Consider the following 9,734-nt stretch of genomic DNA (forward strand, 5'->3'; position numbering starts at 1 on the left):
CCAGGTTCTTGCTTTCTGCTCTCCTGGTCTTGTATGCCTCTCTTTTCTCCATTCCCTGCTTTCATTCTCATTCTCTCTCAGACCTCTCTCCTTTCATTAGCTCTCTTGCTGTTCTATTTTCTTCTTTCCCTTTTATGTTTGTATTTAGGCATGTTGCCTCCTTAGGTTTAGTGGGGTTATTCAGAAAGCACTGGGTAAGGTTATGTTAAGTGTTGATGATTTACCTTAAGGAGAAGAAGCAGATATCCATCACAAAATACTACATAAAAGGTAAAGCACCCATATTGGGTACAAAAAATATATGCCATTACATATGATGTATATAAGTGGTTTTCATCCTGTGGTCTGTGGACCTCTGGGGGTCCACAGACTATGTCTAAGATTTCCATAGAGTTTGCACCTCCATTCAACATTTTTTGGGGTTCGTAAATGAAAAAAGGTTGAAAACCACTACTATTTATCAATCATGTCCTTGATTTTAAAGTGTAGACTGTTATTTACTGACATGGAACATTACAGCCTATGCACTGGAGCCTCTAGTTATATTCTGCTGAGATTGTAGGCCTCATGTTTTAATTACTTAAAAATTCTAAGTTTGATTGAGACTAATTAACGGACCACAAAATGTTTAGTTTCCAACTGTTCCTTTCATATTTGGGTTTTACACTGGCTGCCAATAATGCGACTGGAAGCTGTAGACTACATTTTTAAATACTTTTACCAGCAGGGATATTTCTAAATCATTTGATTCTCTAACTATGCAGGCAAGATGTCTAAACATTTTCTAATTAAGATTGTAATTAAAATATTAAAATGGATTTGAATTTTTACTTCCACCCAGCACACTATTTCTGGGCTGCTTTAATGAGTTTGCTATTGTTTAGTCATGACATAACACTCTTATCGAAATTATAGCTTGTTGCCTTTCAGCGACATCATTAAAATGCTTTCCTGCCAGATAGATCTTCATACATACATATTAATAAGACTTCTTAAGGATAATTAAGCAATGACTAATACATTGCTGAATATAACTTTCCCAGAATAGGTGGAAGAAACAGTTTGAGAGTAAAATAATTTTTATATAATATTAAAAAATTATTAGCAATAACAATCATTTTGAAAACTCATTATTTTAAATTATTATAGCTCTATAGACTCTGTTTTACATTGGAAATGCATGCAATAGTCTGTGCTATTGTTTTTTAATTTATTAAGAGGAGAAATGCTTGTGGAAGCTTTTGAAATCATCCTAGTGGCAATGTGAAGGATCCTGCTACAATCCTCATCTAAATATATGAGATTATATCTCCCTCTACTGGCTGGCCCACATAGAGTATAAAATCCTGCTTCTACCACCAGCAAATAGCTCAAGATGTAGAAACCTATGCTGAAGGTGTGAGGTTTTATTCCCACCAACAGCTGAAGGAGTAGTTGTTACATTTGTGCTTCCCATGGGTACATCTACTCTGCAAATTGGAGGTGTGATTGCAGCGCACGTTAACATAGTCATACTAGTTTAACCTAGTAAGCATAGCTAACAGTAGCAGTGACAACATAGGATCACAGATCCTGCTGAGGGCCAGCAACCTGAGTACATACCAGAGTCCACAGTGGGCTTGTATTGGACTGGATGACCTGTGCTGCCATGTCCTCACTACCACTGTTATCCACGCCAGCTAGATTAAAGCTTGCCCAGGGATGCCTACCTGTCCTACAATCACACTTTCATTTGCGGTGTAGATGTATCCTGAGTGAAAGGACTAGGAGAGTTTGGCACTGTAGGGGTAGTGACTCCTCAGAGCTGGAGGGCCAGGAGAAGGGTGGGGGACTTTCTGCACCAGCCAGAAGTCCTGGGCAGTGCAAACTGCATTCTGCAAAAGGGTAGCAGAATTCCCACGCTGGCATGGACTGTCCCAGAGTCCCAAGAATTAGGCCATCCACACCAATGCAAGTGATGTTTATATATTACCACTGTATGAACTGTGGGATGAAATTCTCTTACCCAATTTGGTGGCAAGGTATTGGACATCCATATAGCCACTGCAGGATCACTAGTCCAGCCCATGGGGTTGCATCCTCCATCCAGGGTTTGTGGTTAGTATTTGTGGGCATTTTGCAGACCTGCTATTCACTTCTCCCCGGTCCAGCCACAACCCTTTCTCCTTCACATGTGTTAGGATAGAGTAGACTGCTATGGCACTCAGCTCCATGGTGTATACAACATGCTCTGTAGCCCCTGGTATGGCCTCTCCATTTCCTGGGTCACTGCACAGGGGAACTGCACAGATGATGGAGGGTGGGAAGGAGCAGTGACAGAAATTCACTCTAAGTGAGCAGAATGTATTTGAGGAGACTAAAAGCACAAAAATGCCTTGAAGTCAGTGGGAGTTCCTGGGTGCTCAGCACTTTTGAAAATCAGGCAACTGATTTAGGTGACTAAGGCCTGGTCTACACTGGGCGGGGGGCGGCGTTGATCTAAGTTACGCAACTTCAGCTACGTGAATAATGTAGCTGAAGTCAATGTACTTAGATCTACTTACTGCGCGTGGTGTCTTCACTGTGGTAAGTTGACAGCTGATGCTCTCCCATCGACTCCACCTGCGCCTCTCGCCCTGGTGGAGTACTGGAGTCGACAGGAGAGTACTTGGCGGTCGATTTATCGCGTCTAGACTAGACGCGATAAATAGACCCCCACTGGATCAATCACTGCCCGTGGATCCAGCAGGTAATGTAGATAAGCCCTAAATATGTATTTAGGAGCCAAATATTAGGTTTGAAATCTTTTTTTGAAATCTTGGCCAACATCCCTTTCCTATAAATATAAGATCTATAGTACTTTAATTTGTCCTGATGTATTTTTGCATTTGCCTGTATTGAGTACTGTATCATAATTCACATACAAAAATCACTTTTCATCCTCCATAATTAAGCCTTAGGCTTCCTTTTTGAAAGACACGCTATCTGTAAAATTCTAACATGGCATTTGATTTCACTGGTGAATTGTTCTGTTTAAGTTTAGAGGCTGCTGAGATTTAGTTTTTGAGTATTCTTTTTAGTATTGTCGTGGGCACTGGCCTGCCTTATTTTATATAAATATATTTTGACCACTAGATGGGGTTCATATTCACAATGAGAATATAGTCCATTAATATAGATTACTTTTCCACATGCTTACATTAATGTTAGGCTGGTATTACTCTGCTGAAAACTGAATACAGGGGTTCAAACCAAAGGATAAATAACTATCTTGTGAAAGATAAAGTACAACAAAGGCGAAGAGGACGTGTTTAAAGGAATGTTTGTATTCTCTTGATAAACATCAGTTATTAATTTACTGTTCCAAAAGGCAACGAGGTGTGGATGGCAAATATGTTAATTAAGAGCAAGTAGATTCAAGTGGATTTATTTTACTCCTTCAGCTGAAGTCTAGACTTTCTGTATTTATTGTTGAATTAGCGTAGAGCATCCTTACCTTAATGAATACTGAAAGGAAGCAAGAATAAACAGATTTTCTGGAAGGATACAGAGTTTGCATTTGTTACTCTAAGCCATTTATTTTGAAAACTTTCTATCTTTACTTTCTTAATTTAGAACAGATGGCCTAGTGATATGAAACTATGCGCAATGAACTGTACCGGCACTGAGGAAGAGTTTTATGCAATTGCACTTTAACATGGATTTCAAATTTGCTCATCGACTTTAAACCCCCTCCCCCCGTTGCCATTTAAAGAACAGTCAGACTGATGAGTGGAATTTTTTCTCCACTTTATTTAGAAACCTGCTCACGTGCGCTGGACGCTGGGAAAAACCAGAATACTCTATTGGAATGTCATATCAAAGGCAGGCAGAGCCCCACTCTTAATTCCACTGAATTCTGCTGCTGCTTATTTAGATTTTTTTTTAATACCCCAAAGCCTTTTATCTGCATTCTGACAATAATGGCCTGGAAATTGTGTATCTAAATTAAAGTGGGGTTTTGTTTGTTTACTTAAAAGAGCTACAAGGCTGATCCAAAACCACAGCATTTTTGGGGGCTTCTGTAATTCCAGATCAGGCTCAACCAATTCCGGACAAATTTGGCAAAAATATTTGCTTTTGACCACATAAATGCTGAGAGAAGAGCAAAGGAAGCTAAAGGTTTGAGACATGCCAGGGGAGCTCATCGAAGTGAATGGAATTGATAAGAGATGCTAGAAAGCTTATTGTAGATGTCAAAAGATATGAGAGAACATAGGGAGTTCACTGAATTCGCCTAAAAAGATATGAGAGTAATTAAAAGCCAGATCCTTAGCTGGTGTAATTTGATGTAATGTGATATTGGAGTCAATTGAGCTATCGTGGTTTATACCATGTGAGGATCTGGTACCATATCACATGTTCCTTAGCCCAGACTGGCTCTAGATTTTGTGGAGCCCTTTGTGAAATAAGATGTGAGTTGTCAGGCCATGTCCACAAACCATCTAAGAATTGGAGGATGTGATATTTGAATGGGCTGTGCATGATTTATTTTTTATTCATATTTTTTTTACTGCATCTATCCTGGGCTCTAGGCACATTACAACATTTGTATAAAACATTTCCAATAAAATATTAACATGGGGCACTCAACCCGGCCTGTAAATCATACAAGAGAAAAACCACAGAACTACTACAATATCTTCCAACCTCTAGTTGACTTCTCCCAACCCGGTCTCCACTGCCCCTCAGTCAGCACCTAATCGTCCCATCCCTCTCCAGAAAAAGCATGGGCAAACAGGTGGATCTGGGCTCTAGGCAGGAGAGGGAGCAAATTGGATAGCCAAGGGCCTCTCACTGAGAGTGCCTGTCACTAACCCTCATCTCCTGCTTGTATCAGGAGGGGACTGTTAGCTCAGGTGCCTCACATGATCTCAGTTGTCACAGAAACATAGAGGAAGAGTTGGTCTCATCATGAGAAAGACACTGTCTTTCATTGTTGGAATGTGGTTGTCACGCTGTCTGGAGTGGCTCATGACCTTGAGTGCCTAACTCAGGGCAGACTTTCAAAACCAGGGCAGATACCCCAACCTAGTGGTAAATTCTATAATTAGATTTCACCAAGCCAGTGACCAATGTGAACTCATGGATCACTATAACTGTCTTACCATGGAGTCACAGACAGTCCCCTTAGACTCTCCAAGCTGGACTTAGTGATAAAAGATCATTTACACCAAAAATCACAAAATATTCAGGTTGCTTCCAGTGTCAGTCACTTACCCCAGATCAATTGGTACTGTAAATCTTACACCAAAGTCAACGCCTGTAGCCAGTATTGCAACAAACTAGCTAAAGATTTATTAACTAGGAAACATAAATAAGAAAGTTATTTACAGATTAAAGCAAGCTAATATATGTACACAATGAGTTGCAATCTAAATCTTAAGAGTGACAGAGTTGAAGACACCTGTTAATTCAAAGTGTATTTCAGGACAAACCCAGGGAAGGGGATCTCTGGCTTCAGTTTAGTGTCTCTGGCCCTCTGTGTGAGTTCAAACAGCAAAGATATGAAAAATCTTCATGTCCACTATATATTTCAGGGGTGGCCAAACTTGCAGCCCTTCGAGCCACATATGACAGTCTTGAGAAATTTGAGAGCCAGGACACACCTGCTGAGGCTTGGGGCTTCAGCCCTGTGGAGAGGGGTGTCTCGAGGCTTCAGCCCTGTGGGAGCCCTCTGGCTGTGGGGAAGAGGGGTCTCTGGGCTTCAGCTCCGCTTCTGCTGTAGCCCCGAGCCCCAACAGGTGTGCCCCATGGGGCTGAAACTCCACAGTAGGCAAAAGCCATAGGCGATGCGTGGGGAAGCGCATGGGGTCACGTGCCCCCTCCCCATATTTTTGCCAGGGTTTGCTGGCCCTGCTCAGTCACATGGTGCCATAGGGCCCCTCCCCGCACAACAGCTGCCGGAGCCAGCCACCTGGGACTGGCTGTGGGGAGAGACTGCAGCAAACAGCTGGGAGCTGCAGGGAGAGCCCCTGCTTTTGCCTCTTTATGCGGAACTAACACCTGGGAGCTGCAGGGAGGGGCTGCTGAGTGTAAGTGGGGGGCATGCTGGGGGGGAGTGACTCAAGCTGTTAGCGAGCAACCTTTAAATTGTGCCCCCCCACACACACGCTCAGCAGGCACCAGTCATCTCTGGCAGAAGCCCCAAACCCCACCAGCAGGGCAGAAGCACCAAGCTCCCTCCCCCCTGTCTGTTAGGTGGGAGGGATGGCTGTGGAGAGCTCCTTGAGTGGCACTTTAACTGTAAAAGAGCCTCATGCAGCTCCTGAGCCAGTTTGGCCACCCCAATATATTTATTTCCCTCTTCCAGCATTCAGACCAATGGGAGGAGACCTTCTGCAGGTACTTCTCCCTGGGTGGATGGGGCAATTAAAAAGGCTTTTGTCTTACAATGGCCCACTTAACTATTGATAGTCCTCTTGGATGGGGAGGGGGAGGATGATTCCCGTGCCTGGGTTCACAAGTTCATAGCAAACATTTTCCAGGTTATAAAGAAAAACTTACATATTTCCTTATACTATGGAATTCAGACATTACAAGTGAGATCAGTGCATGCAGCAAGCATTTCATAGAGTCTAAACACTAAATACATTCTTATAAGACTAATAGCTTTTTTTGAACAAAACTAACATACAGGTGAGCTGGTTTGGTTTCCAACTATGAATTTGTCAGTTCTTAGCTAATGCCTACAGCCTTGGCCAGAGCTTACACTTGGTTTACCAGCATCACAGTGGTGTGGAAAAGTGAGTTGCTAGATGCGGGGAAGAATAAAATAATATTTCTTACATATAAAGAGTTTGCCAAAACTGAGGGAGGTGGGTGGATGAGAGGCCAGAATGTTTATATCAGCTAGATCTATATCAGGAACTGGTGTTAAGCAACTGAGAGAGGGTTTGGAATCTTGTAGTTCATCTTTCCTGATGGGGAGGTGAAACAATGTCTCAAAAAGAAAAGGAGTACTTGTGGCACTTTAGAGACTAACCAATTTATTTGAGCATAAGCTTTCGTGAGCTACAGCTCACTTCATCGGATGTAGCTCATGAAAGCTTATGCTCAAATAAATTGGTTAGTCTCTAAGGTGCCACAAGTATTCCTTTTCTTTTTGCGAATACAGACTAACATGGCTGTTACTCTGAAATGTCTCAAAAGGCCATTTTGTGTGTGTGTGTGTGTGTGTGTGTGTGTGTGTTTTGAAAGAGAGTACTGAACAGAAGGGGCTCCTGAAAAAGTCCTGTGTGGCTCAGCACGTGGCTAGAGTCTGTTCTGTCAGGAGCCCTGCATTCCACCGGTATAGCTGTGAGCCACCAGAGCCTTGAGCAGGGGATCAACTTCTCGTCTGCTGGATCTGGTATCTGCTCCCATCACAAAGGGCTTACAAAAGCATAGATAATTAATTTGGCTGTGGGAAAAAAGTAATCATGTAAAAATGGCTCCTTCTGACTCAGAATATTAGGTGCCTCTGTGTACCCAGTGTCACATCTGCTCACTGACAAAAGCATGTTTTTATAACTTTTTACCCCTGTTAGCCCTGCAGAGCTATGAGAAAGGGAGCTGGATTCTATTCTGGTTCATGCATTGTTAATAGAATTGTTAATTAGTTTCCTAATTTTAAATGCTGATTGGGGGAAGTGGCGGCAGCTGGGGGCCATACCCCAATCAGGGCCCAGCTGGCTCTATAAAGGCTTTGAGCCAAAAGCTCTAGGGGTATGTCTACACTACGGAATAAGGTCGAATTTATAGAAGTCGGTTTTTTAGAAGTCGGTTTTATATATTCGAGTGTGTGCGTCCCCACAGAAAATGCTCTAAGTGCATTAACTCGGCGGAGTGCTTCCACAGTACCGAGGCTAGAGTCGACTTCCGGAGCGTTGCACTGTGGATAGCTATCCCACAGTTCCCGTAGTCTCCGCTGCCCATTGGAATTCTGGGTTGAGATCCGAATGTCTGATGGGGCTAAAACATTGTCACAGGTGGTTCTGGGTACATATCGTCAGGCCCCTGTTCCCTCCCTCCCTCCGTGAAAGCAAGGGCAGACAATTGTTTCGCGCCTTTTTTCCTGAGTTACCTGTGCAGACGCCATACCACGGCAAGCATGGAGCCCGCTCAGGTAACCGTCACCATGTGTCTCCTGGGTGCTGGCAAACGCGGTATGGCATTGCTACACAGTAGCAGCAACCCATTGGCAGCAGACGGTACAATACGACTGGTAGCCGTCATCGTCATGTCCGAGATGCTCCTGGCCACGTCGGCTGGGAGCGCCTGGGCAGACATGGGCGCAGGGACTAAATTTGGAGTGACTTGACCAGGTCATTCTCTTTAGTCCTGCAGTCAGTCCTATTGAACCGTCTTATGGTGAGCAGGCAGGCGATATGGATTGCTAGCAGTCGTACTGTACCATCTTCTGCCGGGCAGGCAAGAGATGAGGATGGCTAGCAGTCGTACTGTACCATCTTCTGCCGGGCAGGCAATAGATGAGGATGGCTAGCAGTTGTACTGTACCATCTTCTGCTGAGCAGCCATGATATGTGGATGGCATGCAGTCTTTCTGCACCGTCTGCTGCCAGCCAAAGATGTAAAAGATAGATGGAGTGGGTCAGAACAAGAAATAGACCAGATTTGTTTTGTACTCATTTGCTTCCTCTAGGTCACACTGCAGTCACTCACAGAGAAGGTGCAGCGAGGTAAATCTAGCCATGTATCAATCAGAGGCCAGGCTAACCTCCTTGTTCCAATAAGGACAATAACTTAGGTGCACCATTTCTTATTGGAACCCTCCGTGAAGTCCTGCCTGAAATACTCCTTGATGTAAAGACACCCCCTTTGTTGATTTTAGCTCCCTGAAGCCAACCCTGTAAGCCGTGTCGTCAGTCGCCCCTCCCTCTGTCAGAGCAACGGCAGACAATCGTTCCACGCCTTTTTTCTGTGCGGACGCCATACCAAGGCAAGCATGGAGGCCGCTCAGCTCACTTTGGCAATTAGGAGCACATTAAACACCACACGCATTATCCAGCAGTATATGCAGCACCAGAACCTGGCAAAGCGATATCGGGCGAGGAGGCGACGTCAGCGCGGTCACATGAGTGATCAGGACATGGACACAGATTTCTCTGAAAGCATGGGCCCTGCCAATGCATGCATCATGGTGCTAATGGGGCAGGTTCATGCTGTGGAACGCCGATTCTGGGCTCGGGAAACAAGCACAGACTGGTGGGACCGCATAGTGTTGCAGGTCTGGGACGATTCCCAGTGGCTGTGAAACTTTCGCATGCGTAAGGGCACTTTCATGGAACTTTGTGACTTGCTTTCCCCTGCCCTGAGGCGCATGAATACCAAGATGAGAGCAGCCCTCACAGTCAAGAAGCGAGTGGCGATAGCCCTGTGGAAGCTTGCAACGCTAGACAGCTACCGGTCAGTTGGGAATCAATTTGGAGTGGGCAAATCTACTGTTGGGGCTGCTGTGATGCAAGTAGCCCACGCAATCAAAGATCTGCTGATATCAAGGGTAGTGACCCTGGGAAATGTGCAGGTCATAGTGGATGGCTTTGCTGCAATGGGATTCCCTAACTGTGGTGGGGCCATAGGCGGAACCCATATCCCTATCTTGGCACCGGAGCACCAAGCCGGCGAGTACATAAACTGCAAGGGGTACTTTTCAGTAGTGCTGCAAGCTCTGGTGGATCACAAGGGACATTTCACCAACATCAACGTGGGATGGC

The sequence above is a fragment of the Lepidochelys kempii genome, chromosome 8 (genome assembly GCF_965140285.1).
Source record: "Lepidochelys kempii isolate rLepKem1 chromosome 8, rLepKem1.hap1, whole genome shotgun sequence".
Taxonomy (NCBI): Eukaryota; Metazoa; Chordata; order Testudines; family Cheloniidae; genus Lepidochelys; species Lepidochelys kempii.